The sequence below is a fragment of the Budorcas taxicolor genome, chromosome 15 (genome assembly GCF_023091745.1).
Source record: "Budorcas taxicolor isolate Tak-1 chromosome 15, Takin1.1, whole genome shotgun sequence".
In the NCBI taxonomy this organism is placed as follows: domain Eukaryota; kingdom Metazoa; phylum Chordata; class Mammalia; order Artiodactyla; family Bovidae; genus Budorcas; species Budorcas taxicolor.
Window position 1 is genome coordinate 1,806,007 of NC_068924.1, and position 18,979 is coordinate 1,824,985.

Genomic DNA, 18,979 nt, shown 5'->3' on the forward strand with positions numbered 1-18,979 from the left:
TCCATGGGTTATACATACTTTTTTCTGACACAAAATGTATATATTATGCTCCTTTAATCCTAATCATTTCAGTGCTTATTTCTTCAATATTAGCTGTGTAAATCAATCAATACCTAGTTTATTTAAGAATGTTAATTATACCTTCTTAGAGGAATTTGTTTGAAAAAAAGAGACTGAAGCTTTAGCATGACCTCATGTAGAGGTAGAGATTCAGGAATCATTCAGATCAAAATTATTTAAAAACATTTTTACCATTAAAAGCAATGGTACAAGCAGTATTGGCTCCGGAGAGAATGTTGAGAGAACAGAGTTGAGCAGTAAGGACTGAATGTGGAGAATACTAATGCTTAGGATGAGGAACATGAGGCAGAGAACAAACAGCATAGTTGTCCCTTAGTATCTTCAGAGTATCAGTTTCAGGACTGCTGCAGATTCTGAAATCCACAGTTGATCAAATCCCTTATATGAAATACAGTATTTGCATGAAACTCTGTACATCCTCCAATATTCTTTAAATAATCTTGATATTACTTATGAAACCTAATGCAATATAAATACTATGTAAATAATTTTGATTTGGGGAAACTTCTAGAAATTTTTCTGAATATTTTTGATCTGCAGTTTGTTGAATTTTCAGGTATAGAACCTATGGTTATGGAGGTCTGACTGTACTGAAGATGATCATGGAAATATAGTTTCAAAAACTAGTGCAAATTAGTATCAGATATCAAAGAACAATTTAAGAGGATAAAGAATAAGAAGCATTCAAGAATATGAAATATCTGGAGCAACCTTGGATTTGGAGAGCTGAAGGTTAATTTTTGAAGAGGTTAAATCTGTAGGGTAGAGTGATGGTAGTAGAACCCAAATTACAAAGGGTTAAGGCATGAAAATGTAGGAAGGATTTTGTAGACTCTGTTGCAATGAATGTGATGATGAGGGATTTAGCATACTGGCTCAGGAGAGTTCAGGTTATAAAGAGTGCTAAAAGTTTGCTTACAGTTGGAGAAATTTTAGTCATATGTATAGACGAAGAGGGAAAACTGAAGGTCAAAGAGGTTGTGTAAATGACCAAAGGGTAAAATGAGAGAAAATTTTTGGAGAGTTACCCTTGAACATTTGGAGAAATTTCCTCAAAGACTATTTCTTGAAGGCAAAAAGAACATAGGAGGAATATTCAGATCATTCTGATGTGGATAAATATTGAGGTAGCTCATATTAAATGGCCTCAAGGAAAACAACTTGATTTCCAGAGAATTAAGGGAGGGGGAAAAAAAAAAAAGCTAGCTTTATATCTGTGAAAAATATAAAAATACTTTAAATAAGAACTTTGGGTAAAGTAACAAGATTTTAAGTAGAGATAAGCAGAAATCACTTAGCAGAAGTGAGAGCCTAGATCAGTTTGTAATGGTACAAAGCATTACCATTTTATGTCTTTCCTCAGGACTAACTGGAAGCTTAGAAGTAGGGAAAGATTGAATGATTGGGTTTATTTTAAAAAATTATGTTGAGTTGGAGGGTATTGCTAAGTCATGCACTCAAATACTTAATATATTAAGTATTTGGGTCATCACAGTCAAATTCTCCTTGCATCAGGATGCTATGTACATTATAAAGCTGTAGCAAGCTAGAGCAGTTTATCATCCGTATTCTATATGTGTATCATATTCTATATATGTATTACTATTACACCAAATAGTACTATAACTGGAGAAGGCAATGGCATCCTACTCCAGTACTTTTGCCTGGAAAATCCCATGGACGGAGGAGCCTGGTAGGCTGCAGTCCATGGGGTCGCTAGAGTCAGACACGACTGAGCGACTTCACTTTCACTTTTCACTTTCACTTTCATGCATTGGAGAAGGAAATGGCAACCTACTCCAGTGTTCTTGCCTGGATAATCCCAGGGATGGAGAAGCCTGGTGGGCTGCCGTCTGTGGGGTCGCACAGAGCCGGACATGACTGAAGCGACTTAGCAGTACTATAACTGATGTATTATGACATGAAGAAAAATATATATATATTGATGTTACTGGCATCTTTAGTACATGTTGAAATATAGAACTGATGTCAGATCCATGAGTTAAAGTATTACTTTGCTTTTTGTTACTTAAGAGTAACATAAAAGTTAGAATGTGGGGACTTAAAAAAAAAATAACATCTGAATCCAAATCCCAAATGATAAATTTTGTCAGCCAGCCTACTCTGATGATTCATGGATATAACACCTCCTTTGACTTTTCACTTTCATGCCTTGGAGAAGGAAATGGCAACCCACTCCAGTATTCTTGCCTGGAGAATCCCAGGGACGGGGGAGCCTGGTGGACTGTCGTCTATGGGGTCACACAGAGTCGGACACGACTAAAACGACTTAGCAGTAGTAGTAGCAGTAGCATTTATGTGAGCTTCCCTGCTGTCTCAGACATAAAGAGTCTGCCTGTAGTGCAGGAAACTTGGGTTCGATCCCTGGGTTGGGAAGATCCCCTGGAGAAGGAAATGGCAACCCACTCCAGTATTCTTGCCTGGAAAATCCCATTGACACTGACGGAGGAGCCTGGCAGGCTATAGTCGACAGATTCGCAAAGAACTGGACATGACTGAACGACTTCACTTTACTTTTATGTTTTACAATAATGTATATAGGTTTTCCCATGCTCATTTTTACTTGTTTATGTGTCACGTTCTAATTTTCATGGTTCCTTTTTCTAGTCTGCAGAAACTTACCACTTCCACTTCATTCTCCATATTGATTGTCATATTTTTGAAACAAAAACTTTTATCATATCAACACTCTAATTATTGGCACCCCCTTACTTAGGGCACAGAGTCTATATTCTCAGGAGGGCATATACAATCCAACTTTATTTGTTTTCATATGTCCCAATTCTCAGTCAGTCCCATTCTCCCTGCCAATCATCTCCTACTTCTTTTTTTATTAAACCACACTGAGTAATTTACCATTTGCATAATGTATCATGCTGATGTATGTCCTATCATCTCTAAAAAATACCATTCTTTACTCATTTCATCTGGAAGCCTCTTTGTTACTCTTTAAAATCTGCTTAGCTTAAATATTATCCTTTTTGAAGTCTCCTCTGACTGTCTAGGCAAATTAATCTGTATTCTTTGTTCCTGTGCACAGTCTTGTATGTGCCTTAATGCGTCTTGTATGGTTTACATTTCTGCAGTGGTAAAGAATCTGCTTTCTAATGAAGGAGATGCCAGTTCAAAGCCTAGGTTTGAAAGATCCCCTGGAGTAGGAAATGGCAGCCCATTCCCATATTCATATCTGAAAAATTCCATGGACAGAGAAGCTTAGCTACAGTCTATGGGGTCTCAAAGAGTTTGACAATACTGAGCACATGCACACTCTTACATTAATTACATAATGGTTATCTGCATAGATATTATTACAAAATTTTTCCATTTAACATTTCACTTACAAGTCATTTAATTTCACCTAAATTCCAAATGCCTGTTATATATCCAACCACTGGTCTGAGGAGTTTGAACAAGACCTAGTACTTGTCCTTTGGTTCACAGTTCTGTTACTAGACTGTAATCTTTTCTAGGTTACTGAAACTTTGCCCCAGAAAATTTGAACAGATCTCCATTCATGTTGAAATTTTATCTTCCCATCTCTTCCCCTTTATTCATTCAATTCTCCCCATCCTTGGAATGCCTTCCTTTTTCTCTAGTTGAATGCATGCTTTAACTTCTTAGGCACCAACTCAAATTCTAATTCCTACTTAGGACAATCTTAGTCTCAAAACGATAAGGGGATCTTCTTCCTTTGAATCCTAACATTTCTTTGTAATTTTATCATGTTACTTTCTTAATGTATTTATATTACAGTGACTTGTGTACTGTTTTCTTGTTGCTATCAAGATCTATAGTTTATGTGTATATTCATCTTGCGATAGTACACATGAATAATCATCCACAGATATTTGTTTAAGTCAGTTGGATGACTCAACTCGTATAAGTAAAGCTCTAGTCCCCTTGACCAAAGCACCACTTAATACAGTCATTGAAACCTCTATTTATAGAAAGTTCCAGGTGTTTTTTTGTTTGTTTGTTTTTTTAAGCACTGGTTTTTTGAGCATATGGTTTATTTTTCACTTTTTAATTTTTTCCCATGAAAACATAAGCAACACTTTGACTTCCTAAAATAGAAATATATAGATTCTTATTGTTTACTTGATATTCAAGTGGTTATTCCTTGATGTAACTGTCTAATTTCATTAGTCTATTATATTCAATTTTAATTAAAATAAAATTTTAATTTTCAAAGCCTGCTAATGCTACTCTTTTTAAGGCAGTGCCATCCTTTATCCATGCACAGATGATGTTTTTAGAAGACAGCTTTGTTTTTCTTCAATAAAAATGCATTTAGAAGAAAACTGGCACAGGAATGTCTTTGACTTTCAGTACTAAACTTGGCACATTATCTCTTGGGGCTGGCAGTCCCTACTATGCTTGCCTTGTCATTCTCCATTGTGTGCTCTAGTAATACAGCCAACACCTGTGACCACACAAAAGACCATACACAGCAGCTGCAGCACTCAGATGTCCATGCTGAAGTAAATTTCTAAAGCTGAAATATTTGGATCTGTGACTGGTTCTTTTTTGAGCCATTCAGAAATTGTTGGGATTTCCCAGTGAGGCGTAGTGATATATACGAACTGCCCAGAGTCTGCTTACTCTGCCATCTTCTTTAGCTATCTCCGATTCTTTTTTTTCCCTGCCACTGGGCTTGCAGGGTCTTAATTCCCTGACTGGGGATGGAACGTGGACCCTGGCAGTGAAAGTACCAAGACCTAACCACTGGACTTTCAGAGAATTCCCTATCTCTGATTCAAATTAAAGGTGGAAGTCTTGGTAGCATAGTGTAGTGTGTTGAGCACAGATTTTGAAGTCCAGCTACCCAGATTTGAAGCCTGGATCTTTAACTGACTTGCTGTTTTATCTTGGACAAGTTATTCAACCTCTGTAGGCCTCAGATTTATGATCTTTACAAATAGAAGTAATATCAGCCACTTCAGAATGCTATGACTATGAAATGAGTTTACATATATAGTTTTTAGAATCATGCCTGCATATTTTATGCCCTATATGAGTGCTTGCAATTATTATTAGATTCTAATTTTTGAAAAACCTCAGACACTACTAGAAAGAAACAGTCCTCTAATATCTAAAATTAACATTTTTCAGTGTTCATGTTTTTTACACTTGCATTTTGTAGCATATGCTTCTTGTTTATAAAAATGTATGAATCATCAAAACATTGTGGGCTTATGCCTAACCCTGGTGAAGTTAGAACAATGTACTTATCTCAAGTCATATGTTTTGTTCTAAATTCACCAAGGTTAGGCACAAGGACAAAAGCAGAGAAGTCATTTAAGGAGCTATGGTAGCAATCCACAACCAGGACCTAGTTTATAGCATAGGGAACACTGCTCAATACTCTTTCATAACCTAAATGGGAAAACAATTTGTAAAAGAATAGATACATATATATGTATAACTGAATCACTTTGCTGTACACCTAAAACCAACACAACTTTGGTAATCAACTATGCTCTAGTATAAAATAAAAATTAAACAAATAAAAAATAATAAAGAATACCAAATAATGTTGTTATTATTATGCCAAATAATAATAAAGAATACCAAAATAGAAAAAGGCAAGGTAGATAACAAAAGAAGCTATAGTAGCAACATAGCATATATATGGTGGTGCCTCTGCCTTTGATCTACTTTTTATTTGAATTAGTATCTAAGTCATAAAAGAAAACTAAGTCATATATATATATATATATATATATATATATATGCCCAATTAAGAGTTTGGAAATATGTGTAAATCCATTAAAAGCACTGGTGCTATGTTACAATTGGTTCAAGTTTAATTTCCAAATATATATATTACTTTTCAAAAGATATAAGGCAGCATAAAACAAACAAAAAAGCTACATATGACTTGAGATAAGTGACATTATTTTATGTTGTTTTTATTAATCTACACATATATACATTAAAAAAAAAAAAAAAACTTCTACACACTGAGATGCCTTAATATTTTTCCTAGGCATCTCATGCATAAAAGCAAACAAACAAACAAACAAAAAAATCCCTAGTTGGATATATCACATTAGAGTCTTTGATCAGGTTTGTCTTGTGATTGTAGCCTACCCTGAAGAATAGAAAATATCTTTCTTTAAAAAGAAAGACTCATAATTGGTAGGAATAGTTCATTATTACTGTGAAAGATATGAAAACTAAAACTTTGTTAGGTCAGAAATGCAATATATCAGGTGTAATATCACTATTTATGGTATAAATAGACATAGTAAATGTTATTTCCATGCTAGTCATACTTACACTTGCAGCAAGAAAATAGTATTTATACTTAAATTAGCTTGCCAAATACGTAGTTACTTTTAAGAATGATTTTTAAAATGTATTTTTGTATTCTGCAAACTTGGTTCATTTAGCAATGTAAACGTATACAGAGGAGAAGAAACAAACCTTTTCACACACGATGATTCTATTGACAATCAATTTTATAATCACAATCAATAAAATAAAGGCTTCCTCAGTGATTAATACAAAGTAATAGAGAAAAACAATAGAATGGGAAAGAGTAGAGATATCTTCAAAAATATTAGAGATATGAAGGAAATATTTCATGCAAAGATGGGCAAATAAAGGACAGAAATGGTATGGATCTAACAGAAGCAGAAGATAGTAAGAAGAGGTGGCAAGACTGCACAGAAGAACTGTACAAAAAAGATCTTAAAAATCCAGATAACCACAATGGTGTGATCACTCACCTAGAGCCAGGCATCCTGGAATGTGAAGTCAAGTGGGCCTTAGGAAGCATCACTATGAACAAAGCTAGTGGAGGGATGGAATTCCAGTTGAGCTATTTCAAATTCTGAAAGATGATGCTGTGAAAGTACTGCGTGCAACATGCCAGAAAATTTGGAAAATTCAGCAGTGGCCACACCTGGAAAGGTCAGTTTTCATCCCAATCCCAAAGAGTGAAAGTGAAGTCGCTCAGTCGTGTCCAACTCTTTGGGACCCCATGGACTGTAGCCTACCAGGCTTCTCCCTCCATGGGATTCTCCAGGCAAGAGTACTGGAGTGGGTGCCATTTTCCTTCTCCAGGGGACCTTCCCTACCGAGGGATTGAACCCAGGTCTCCTGCATTCCAGGCAGATGCTTTAACCTCTGAGCCACCAGGGACTCCAATCCCAAAGAAAGGCAATGGCAAAGAATGTTCAAACTATCACACAATTGGATTCATCTCACATGATAGCAAAGTAATGCTCAAAATTCTCCAAGCCACGCTTCAACAGTACCTGAACCTAGAACTTTTAGATGTTCAAGCTGGATTTAGAAAAGGTAGAGGAACCAGAGATCAAATTGCAACATCCATTGGCTCATAGGAAAAACAAGAGAGTTCCAGAAAAACATCTATATCTGCTTTATTGACTGTGCCAAAGCCTTTGACTGTGTGGATCACAAAAAACTGTGGAAAATTCTTAAAGATGGGAATACCAGACTACCTGACCTTCCTCTTGAGAAATCTGCATGCAGGTCAAGAATCAACAGAACTGGACATGGAACAAAAGACTGGTTCCAAATCAGGAGAGGAGCAAGTCAAGGCTGTACATTGTCACCCTACTTATTTAACGTATATGCAGAGTATATCATGAGAAATACTGGTCTGGATGAAGCACAAGCTGGAATCAATTTGCTGAAAGAAATATCTATATCCTATGGAGAAGGGAATGGCAACCCACTCCAGTATTCTTGCTTGGAGAATCCCATAGACAGAGGAGCCTGGTGGGCTACAGTCCACGGGGTCTCAAAGAGTAGACACGACTGAGCAACTTCACTTTCAGGTATGCACATGACACTACACTTACGACAGAAAGCAAAGAAGAACTAGAGTCTCTTGATGAAATTGAAAGAGGAGAGTGAAAAAGTTGGCTTAAAATCAACATTCAGAAAATTAAGATCATGGCATCACTTCATGGTAAATAGATGGGGAAACAGTGGAAACAGCGACAGACTTTATTTTGGGGGGCTCCAAAATCACTGCAGATGGTGACTGCAGCCATGAAATTGAAAGATACTTGCTCCTTTGAAGAAAAGTAATGACCAACTTAGACAGCATATTAAAAAGCAGAAGCATTGCTTTGCCAACACTGGCCCATCTAGTCAAAACTATGGTTTGTCCAGTAGTTATGTATGGATGTGAGAGTTGGACTCTGAAGAAAGCTGAGTGCCAAAGAATTGATGGTTTTAAACTGTTGTGTTGGAGAAGACTCTTGAGAGTCCCTTGGACTACAAGGAGATCCAACCAGTCCATCCTAAAGGAAATTAGTCCTGAATATTCATTGGAAACACTGATGCTCAAGCTGAAACTCTAATACTTTGGCCAACTTGTGAGAAGAAATGACTCATTTGAAAAAATCCTGATTCAAATGTATTCTTTTTAATGGCTGAGTAATACTCCATTGTGTATATGTACCACAGCTTTCTTATCCATTCAACTGCTGATGGACATGTAGGTTGCTTCCATGTCCTGGCTATTGTAAACAGTGCTGCAAATTGTCAGTCCAGGTTTGATGCATGATACAGGATCCTTGGTGCTGGTGCACTGGGATGACCCAGAGGGATGGTACGGGGAGGGAGGTGGGAAGGGGGTTCAGGATGGGGAACACGTGTACACCCCTGGCAGATTCACATGGATGTATGGTAAAACCAATACAATATTGTAAAGTAATAATAATAATAATAATAAATAATAATAAAAGAAAAAAAATGAAAGAAAAGATCCTGATGCCAGGAATGATTGAAGGTGGAAGGAGATGGGGATGACAGACGATGAGATGGCTGGATGACATCACTGATTCAATGGACATGAGTTTGAGCAAGCTCAGGGAGTTGGTGATGTACAGGGAGGCCTGGAATGCAGCAGTCCATGGGGTCTCAAAGAGTTGGACACGGCTGAGTGACTGAAGTGAATTTAACTGAACTCCTTAATACACTATGTATATCTCTGGTGTTTAAAAAAAAAAAAAAAAGTAGATCTTCATGGCGTTGGGGCTGGGATGGAGGTACAGAGAAATTCTTTTTCATTTAAATTAACTTAGAGGGGTATTTTTTTAGACTTAATAGGCATGTGAAATCTTTGATTCTATATATCATTTATTTTCTAAGTAACTGAGTGAAGTGTTGGTTGCTAAGCCTGATTCTTTGAGACCCTATTGATGGTAGCCCACCAGATTCCACTGTCCCTTGGATATCCCAGACAAGAGTACTGGAATGGGTTGCCATTTCCTTCTTCAGGGGATCTTCTTGACCCAAGGATCAAACCTGCATCTCTTGCATTGCAGGCAGATTCTTTACCAAGAGATAATGTAAATAGATAACATAAAACTCATAAAATGAAGTAAATGAAATACTTCAAATGACATACATTTCAGGTAAAAATGGAAATAAGAATTAACATAAATTATCAAATTTGATATAAAACTGCAGAAAAATAATATTTTCAGGATATATCAGTGACAAAATCTTAGTTTTAATTTTATACTCTACTTGTCATCTTTTTCTAAATTGACCTTTTAAGGTTATGCTTGTGGGATTTTAAGATATAAGTAAACAAAAATTTTAAATGACTTATAGCTCAAATCTTTTCTTACTAGAATTGATAGAAATGCCCCTTTCAAATATCATTTTCTAAATTTCATATGAAAAGAGCTAAACGATTCCCAATGAAGTAAGAGAGAACCAAAGTAAGATGTGCACTCACATAACTTATCCTATGACATGGAATCATTTCTGGCAGGGTATAGTAGGCAAAAATGTAAACGTTCCAGGGAGCAATATCCCTCAAAAATTATTTTCTCTACTTTGCAAATTGAAGTGGCAGGATGTTATAAAGGAGAACATTTATGCTATTTTCCTCTAGTAGAGAAAAAATGTTCGTTTGTTATTGGTCATAATCTGGCAACTATCAAAACATAATAAAACCAGAAAATAAACTTTGAAAAATAGTTAGAATGTAATCTTTTGTATGACAATGATTACTGTGTTTAGTCACCAAACTCTTCTGGTATATTCCATCTGTTTAGTAGATCTTATCTCTTCTTCCATGAATAGATGATTCTAGTTACATTCCATACTTTCTCACAAGTTTTAAAAACTTTAGTAAATACACAATGGCACAGGGCCAACCATTAATCTTAGTGAAGCATAGTCACCACAACCACATCACTGGTCTCAACTTGCACCTCCCTGTAAATCCTATATGCCAAAGATTTAACCAAACCAGACTTCTTAGCATCTGAAAAACACTCCGTGAGCTTTTTCACTTTCACATTTTGATTTATTCTGCCAACTCTACCAAGAATGCCTTCTTTCTTTACTCCCTTTTCTTCTAGAAATCTTATTTCTTCAGACTCTTAAAAAAATATTAATTAATTTTATGTTACAATATTTTATTAGTTTTGCCATACATTAACTTGAATCCACCATGGGTGTACATGTGTTCCCCATCCTGAAACACCCTCCTACCTCCCTCCCCATCCCATCCCTCTGGGTCATTCCAGTGCACCAGCCCCAAGCATCCTGTATCATGAGTCGAACCTGGACTGCCGATTCGTTTCTTATATATTATACATGTGTCAATGCCATTCTCCCAAATCATCCCACCCTCTCCCTCTCCCACAGAGTCCAAAAAACTGTTCTATACATCTGTGTCTCTTTTGCTGTCTCGCATACAGGGTTATTGTTACTATCTTTCTAAATTCCATATATATGCATTAGTACACTGTACTGGGGAGAAGGCAATGTCACCCCACTCTAGTACTCTTGCCTGGAAAATCCTATGGATGGCAGAGCCTGGTGGGCTGCAGTCCATGGGGTTGCTAAGAGTCAGACAAGACTGAGCGACTTCCCTTTCATTTTTCACTTTCACTCATTGGAGAAGGAAATGGCGACCCGCTCCAGTGTTCTTGCCTGGAGAATCCCAGGGACTGGGGAGCCTGGTGGGCTGCCATCTATGGGGTTGCACAGAGTTGGACATGACTGAAGCAACTTAGCAGCAGCAGCATACTGTATTGGTGTTTTTCTTTCTGGCTTACTTCACTCTGTATAATAGACTCCAGTTTCATCCACCTCATTAAAAATGAATCAAATGTATTCTTTTTAATGGCTGAGTCATATTCTCTTGTGTATATGTACCACAGCTTTCTTATCCATTCATCTGCTGATGGACATCTAGGTTGCTTCCATGTCCTGGTTATTATAAACAGTGCTGCGATGAACATTGGGGTACACGTGTCTCTTTCTATTCTGGTTTCCTCAGTGTGTATGCCCAGCAGGGGATTGCTGGGTCATAGTGCAGGTCTATTTCCAGTTTTTGTTTTTTTTTTTTTTAAAGGAATCTCCAGACTGTTCTCCATAGTGGCTTTACTAGTTTGCATTCCCACTAACAGTGCAAGAGGGTTCCCTTTTCTCCACACCCTCTCCAGCATTTATTGCTTGTAGACTTTTGGATCACAGCCATTCTGACTGGCATGAAATGGTACCTCATTGTGGTTTTGATTTGCATTTCTCTGATAATGAGTGATGTTGAGCATCTTTTCATGTGTTTGTTAGCCATCTATATGTCTTCTTTGGAGAAATATCTATTTAGTTCTTTGGCCCACTTTTTGATTGGGTCTTTTATTTTTCTGGAATTGATTTGCAGAAGTTGCTTGTATATTTTTGAGATTAATTATTTTTCCATTGCTTCATTTACTATTATTTTCTCTCATTCTGAAGGCTTTTCACCTTGCTTATAGTTTCTTTGGTTGTGCAGAAGCTTTTAAGTTTAATTAGGTCCCATTTGTTTACTTTTGCTTTTATTTCCAAAATTCTGGGAGGTGGGTCATAGAGGATCCTGCTGTAGTTTATGTTGGAGAGGGTTTTGCCTATGTTTTCCTCTAAGAATTTAATATTTTCTGGTCTTACATTTAGATCTTTAATCCATTTTGAGTTTATTTTTGTGTATGGTGTTAGAAAGTGTTCTAGCTTCATTCTTTTACAAGTGGTTTACCAGTTTTCCCAGCACCACTTGTTAAAGAGATTGTCTTTTCTCCATTGTACATTCTTGCTTCCTCTGTTAAAGATAAGGTGTCCATAGGTGTGTGGATTTATCTCTGGGCTTTCTATTTTGTTCCATTGATCTATATTTCTGTCTTTGTGCCAGTGCCAAACTCTCTTGATGACTGTGGCTTTGTAGTAGAGACTGAAGTCAGGCAGGTTGATTCCTCTAGTTTCATTCTTTTTTCTCAAGATTGCTTTGACTATTCAAGGTTTTTTGTATTTCCATACAAATTGTGAAATTATTTGTTCTACTTTGAAAAATATCAGTGGCAGCTTGATACATTACATTGAATCTATAGATTGCTTTGTGTATTATACTCATTTTCACTGTATTGATTCTTCCGATCCATGAACACTGTATATTTCTCCATCTATGTGTGCCCTCTTTGATTTCTTTCATCAGTGTTTTATAGTTTTCTATATCTAGGTCTTTTGTTTCTTTAGGTAGATATATTCTTAAGTATTTCGTTCTTTTCATTTCAATGGTGAATGGAATTGTTTCCTTAGTTTCCCTTTGCTTTCTCATTGTTAGTGTATAGGAATGTAAGGGATTTCTCTGTGTTAAAATTATCCTGCAACTTTACTATATTCATTGGTTAGCTCTAGTAACTTTCTGGTGGAGTCTTTTGGGTTTTCTATGTAGAGGATCATGTCATCTGCAAACAGTGAGAGTTTTACTTCTTCTTTTCCAATCTGGATTCCTTTTATTTCTTTTTCTGCTCTGACTGCTGTGGCCAAAACTTCCAAAACTATGTTGAATAGTAGTGGTGAGAGTAGGCACCGTTGTCTCGTTCTTCATTTTAGGGGAAATGCTTTCAATTTTTCACCACTGAGGATAATGTTTGCTGTGGGTTTGCCATATATAGCTTCTTTTTTTAACTTTTCTTTGTGCTTTTTTTTAAATTGTAAAGTCATTTGTTGAGGTATGTTCTTTCTATTCCTGCTTTCTGGAGAGTTTTTATCATAAATGGATGTTGAATTTTGTCAAAGAGTTTCTCTGAATCTATTGAGATAATCATATGATTTTTATTTTTCAGTTTGTTAATGTGGTGTATTAAATTGATTGATTTGAGGATATTGAAGAATCCTTGCATCCCTGGGATAAAGCCCACTTGGTCATGAGACTATTTTGTCCTCCCCTAAAGGTGGCACTACTGGTAAAGAATCTGCTTGCCAATGCAACAGACTCAAGAGACATGGGTTTGATCAATCCCTGGATTGGGAATATCCCCTGGCGAAGGAAATGGCAACCCACTGCAGTATTCTTGCTTGGAAAAATCCCACAGACAGAGGATCCTTGAGGGCTACAGGATTGTAGAGTGGGATATGACTGATCACTTGTCAGTCAGCAAAGGGTATTAGAATCTCCTATTACTTTGAACCTGATATTTACCAATATGCTCTTTTTATTTTGTATTTCACCCACTCCTTTACTTTGATAGGACCATACATATGCCACACACTGAAACATGGTCCTTAAATTTGAGTCAACAGTTGCTACTGAAATTGATCTGAAATAGTTTTATTTTTTTTTTCTGTAACCTATTAACGTGTAGTATACAATGCATTATGATGTAAAAATTCCTCAAGCAAGCAAAAATATTTATGGCAGATACATATTTACAAAACAAACTAATAATTCATAGCTTGGAGATTTGGATTTCAATGTTAGAGATCAGTTTATTCTAATTAACCAATTAGAGACAAAATCATCAAGAAAATAATTGTCAGAAAAGTTATTACTTGGACTCTAAGCAAAAATTTAACAAAGAGTATTTTTTTTGAGTTTATATTAAGACACTCCAAAGGAGTATAAGTAAGAGATGTGCTGGGAAGGTTTACAGGCTCATACATGTGTTGTAACACTCCTTTAGCTATATAATTGGAGAATCATTTCTCACATGTTAGTGAACTTTTAATTTAATACAGTTAATCTTATTAAACAACAACACAATGTCTAAAAGTTAAGAGTTTTAAAAAATGGCGATCTGTATACGTTTTGCAAACTACAGTTCATGGGCCAGGCCCCCAATTGTCTTGCTGTAGACTATAAGGAATTGGACTTCTCTGATAGTTCAGTTGGTAAAAAGTGTACCTGCAATGCAGGAGACCCTGGTTCAATTGTGATTTCTGGGTCGGGAAGATCCGCTGGAGGAGGGATAGGCTAAACACTCCAGTATTCTTGGACTTCCCTTGTGGCTCAGCTGGTAAAGAGTCTACCTGCAATGCAGGAGACCTGGGTTAAATCCCTGGGTTGGGAAGATCCCCTGGAGAAGGGATAAGGCTACCCATTCCAGTATTCTGGCCTAAAGAAATCCCCCTGGAGTCGCAAAGAGTCGGACACAACTGAGCGACTTTCACTTCACTTCACTTCACTTCATATAAGGAATTAGTGGTTTTTACATTTTAAATGTCTAGAGGGGAGAGAGTGAAACAAAAAAAAAAAAACATTTGGCATATGTATATTATATAAAATTAAAATTTCAGTGTCTATAATATAGTTTCATTAGAACTTATAATTGCTCATTCATTCATGTATTCTGCATCAGTGGCTTCTTTTTGCTACAACATCATTCGTGACAGAAACCGCATTGCAAAGACTAAACTGCCTGCTATCTGCCTCTGTATAGTAAAAGTTTGCTAAGCCTTGGCATTCATCACCCTCCCTCATTAGGTAAGGAACAATGAACATAATGTAAACTTTTCTTGGCATATAGTATAACAAAGCACTTAAAGGCAGGAGTTTGTTGACTACCGAGGCTTTGGTCTCTCATTGACTGTTATATGACTTTGGGAAAAAATATTTAAACTAAGTTTTAATTATTCAGAAACAAAACAGAATAATAATTCTACTTATCTTTTGAGTTTGGAGAGAATTAAACATATAACATACATAGTAGATAACAGTGCAGAATGACAGTGGTAAAGTGAAAAAGATATGTAAAGTAAAAAAAAAAAAATCTAAGAATACAGGGAAAAAAAGAATTATGGCATAAGATATATTTGACACATATGCGCCAAAAGAAAATTTACATATTAGCTATGTTAAAAGATTGAAAAAGAGGCCTTAAGACAAAAAGTATCATTGAAGAGAGAGAGTTTCATTACACAGTATAAAAAAGGTTCAATTTCCTAGGAAGATGTTAAAAATTCTAAAGTATTCTATATTAAAATAGATCACATATAAAGCAAAAATCAATAGGAATACAGTAAGAAATTGAGAAATCTATGAGCACAGTTGGAGGTTTCTATGTACATGTCTCAAGTTAGTCAAAAATTTAATAAAAACAGAAATTTGAATAAAATATATAATTATATAGAAATTTACAGCAAAAAATGGAAACTATCTTTAGGCTTTATGGAATATTATTAAAGTTGTACATGCATTGGAACATGAAGAAAGTTCTAAAAAGTTTAAAAAATTAGTATCGCAGAGAACACATTTTCTGCTAGAATTCATTAAGCACTTCACACAAATGCATTTTATGTATCTTAACAAGTGTGACACAAGGAGAAATGAAACATTTGAATGATGTTATTGACTCATAAAAGAAGTTGAAACATAGTTAAAAAGGTTTTTCAGACTTCATGCCTAAATATTTTCAGACATGTTTTATCAAACTTTTGAGGAAAAGTTAGATTTAACATACAAACACATGCAGAAAACAGAAAAAATAAAGAATATTCTGCAACATAGTCTAGAAAGCCCTCATAACCTTGCTTCAAAATTGCATGTGTAACTACATGTGTAAAATGAGGAGGTGAGTAAGTGCGTGAAAGTTGCTCAGTCATGTCTAACTCTTTGCGACCCCATAGACTGTAGCACACCAGGCTCTCCTCTGTCCATGGGATTCTTCAGGCAAGAATACTGGAATGGGCTGCCATGCCCTTCTCCAGGGGATCTTCCCAAACCAGGGATTGCATAAGGGGGTGCTGTGGTTTTATTCTCCGCCACTTCTTCCTGTTGACTGTTAAACACTTAGGATACCTGACTGGAGCTTAAGTAGCCACCATGGACCTTTAAGTGAAGACGCATGTTAAGGATGTTGTAGCACCAATAATAGAAGTCTGATTGCTAAAATATAATGGGGCTTCCAGAGGAGTTATGTAATAGCTCCATGCTGCTGCTGCTGCTGCTAAGTCGCTTCAGTCATGTCCAACTCTGTGCGAACCCATAGATGGCAGCCCACCTGGCTCCTCTGTCCCTGGGATTCTCCAGGCAAGGATACTGCAGTGGGTTGCCATTTCCTTCTCCAATGCATGCATGCATGCTAAGTCACTTCAGTTGTGTCTGACACTGTGTGGCTCTATGGACAGCAGCCCACCAGGCTCCTCTGTCCACGGGATTCTCTAGGCAAGAGTACTGGAGTGGGTTGCCATTTCCTTCTCCTAATAGTTCCATAGTATATGTATTATATATATATATATATATATATATATATATATATATATATATAATATGTGTGTATTGATATATAATATTATTCTGTGTTTGTTTTATTTGAATCCTTAACTATTCCTATTTCATATACTAGCCAAGATAGGAAACAGTTTCTAGTAATCTTTTGTGGCACTTTCTTTAGAAATATCACACTTCACACAAGTATCTCATAAATTATTCTTTCCAAATATGTAGGAAGTATTTGCAAGTTCAATGTACAATTTCTGTATACTTTTGAAGATTTTAAAGCACAAAAGTGACAATCTGTGATCTGTGTTGTAAGTAATTCACCCTTCCAAGTGAATGGAAGATGAATTTAAGAAGAACAGTGTTGGAGCCAAGGAGAGACATTGATTGACGCAGGGGAATGAAGAAGGCTTGAGCAAAGTCTCCACTACTATCCTCCTCAAATCTTTGTTCTGTGCACTTACATAGAAAAAAGGATGAATCTGACATCTTTTTATGTAACACACATTTGGCAAGGTTGGTGATTGGTTTGGAGAAGAGAGGAGCAAGTCTAGCACGCAAAGCAGAGAACCACCTTCTATGATAGAGAATGTATGAAGAGAACATGTTTGAGGGGGATGGTGGGAGATTCACTCTTACAAAGCTGAGCTTTTAGATACAAGTGGGAAATTCAATAGATGCCAGGTAAATGTGTCACACATGTGAAGACGAGACCATAAGATTCATTGATTTGTATTTATTGAGTATGACTAAATAACTGGTCCAGTCCTTGCTTAGGGAAACTCAGTGAGTAAGACAGAATTCCTGCTATTATTGACCTTAAATAATCCAATGACAAAGGCATAGAATTAAACAAAGAGTTAAATATCAGGTTGATAGAGATAATAAAGGGATTCCCTGGTGGCTCAGATAGTAATGAATCTGCCTGCAATGCAGGAAATATGAGTTTGATCCCTGCATTAGGAAGATCTTCTGGAGAAGGGAATGGCAGCCCACTCCAGAATTCTTGCGTGGAGAATTCCATGGACAGAGGAACTTGGCAGGCTATAGATCATGGTGTTACTCTGAGTCAGATATGATTTAGCAATTGAGCACAATAGAGATAATGCAAAATACTATCAGAGTACATGAAAGGGAGGTTAACTCAGTAGAGGGTAGATGTAGATGTAGAAAAAGTTCTTGAATCTATTATAGGTATGTTCATACCTGAAGGAGGAATAGGAGTTATTTCACAGATATGCAATAAATGTCTGAAGTTGAGGGAATGGCAATTGCAGAGTTGTCAAGGCCAATGAGAGAACTTAGGACTCAAAATCTTTAAAAAGGCCATTTTCGCTGGGGCTTGGTATTTCAGGAGAAGTGGACTATATAATGGTGTGTGAGAAACAATCAAGAGATGTATTATAAAGTATCACTTAAGGAATTTGAACTTTATTAAAAAAAGTAATATTAAAATTCATGAAGTAAATTCTAATCAAGAATGGAAATTTACAGAGGGAAAGTGGCTGAGGCAAGACCCCATGGGGGAATACCAGCATTTTAAGAGAAGTTAGAAGAAGTCTATGAAGGAAATGAAAAATAAGAAATCACAAATTTATGATTCAGTCATCAATTTAGCATTTATAACCAGAAGTGTCTTATTTATTCCTGTTATTGTTGTTTAGTTGCTAAGGCATGTCAGACTCTTGGTGATTCCGTGTATTGCAGGATGCCAGGCTCCTCTGTCTTCCACTATCTCCCAAAGTTTGCTCAAATTCATGTCCACTGAGTCCATGATACTATCTAATTATCTCATCCTCAGTTGCTCCCTTCTCCTTTTGCCTTCAATTTTTCCCAGCATCAAAGTCTTTTCCAATGAGGTGGCTCTTCACATCAGGTGGCCAAAGTATTGGAACTGCAGCTTCAGCATCAGTACTTTCAAAGAATATTCAGGATTATTCCCTTTAGGATCAACTGGTTTGATCCCCTTGCAGTTAGTTCAAGGGACTCTCAAGAGTCTTCTCCAGTGCTACAATTCAGAAGCATCAATTCTTTAGCTCTCAGACTTCCTTATGATCCAACTCTTACATTTGCACATGACTACGGGAAAAAATCATACCTTTGACACATGGACTTTCATTGGCAAAATGATGTTTCTGCTTTTTAATACACTGTATTGGTTTATTAAACCTTTGCTTCCAAGGAGCAAGCGTCTTTTAATTTCATGGCTACAATCATCATCCACAGTGATTTTAGACTCCCTCAAAATAAAATCTGTCACTGCTTCCTCTTTTCCCCTTTCTGTTTGCCTTGAAGTGATGGGACCAGATGCAATGATATGATTTTCTGAATGCTGTATTTCAAGCCAGTTCTTTCACCCTCATGAAGAGGCTCTTTTGTTTCTCTTCACTTTCTGCCATT

The 18,979-nt window shown here is 36.5% G+C and overlaps 1 protein-coding gene and 1 non-coding gene across 2 annotated transcripts in view; both read right to left on the bottom strand.

Moving 5' to 3' along the window:
• GRIA4 (glutamate ionotropic receptor AMPA type subunit 4) overlaps window positions 1-18,979 on the bottom strand; it is a 660,370-nt gene that overhangs the window by 389,445 nt on the left and 251,946 nt on the right. The gene's annotated exons all lie outside the window — the stretch shown is intronic.
• On the bottom strand, window positions 7,180-7,251 carry TRNAS-GGA (transfer RNA serine (anticodon GGA)). Its single transcript has one exon. It is a non-coding gene; the product is annotated as a tRNA-Ser (tRNA).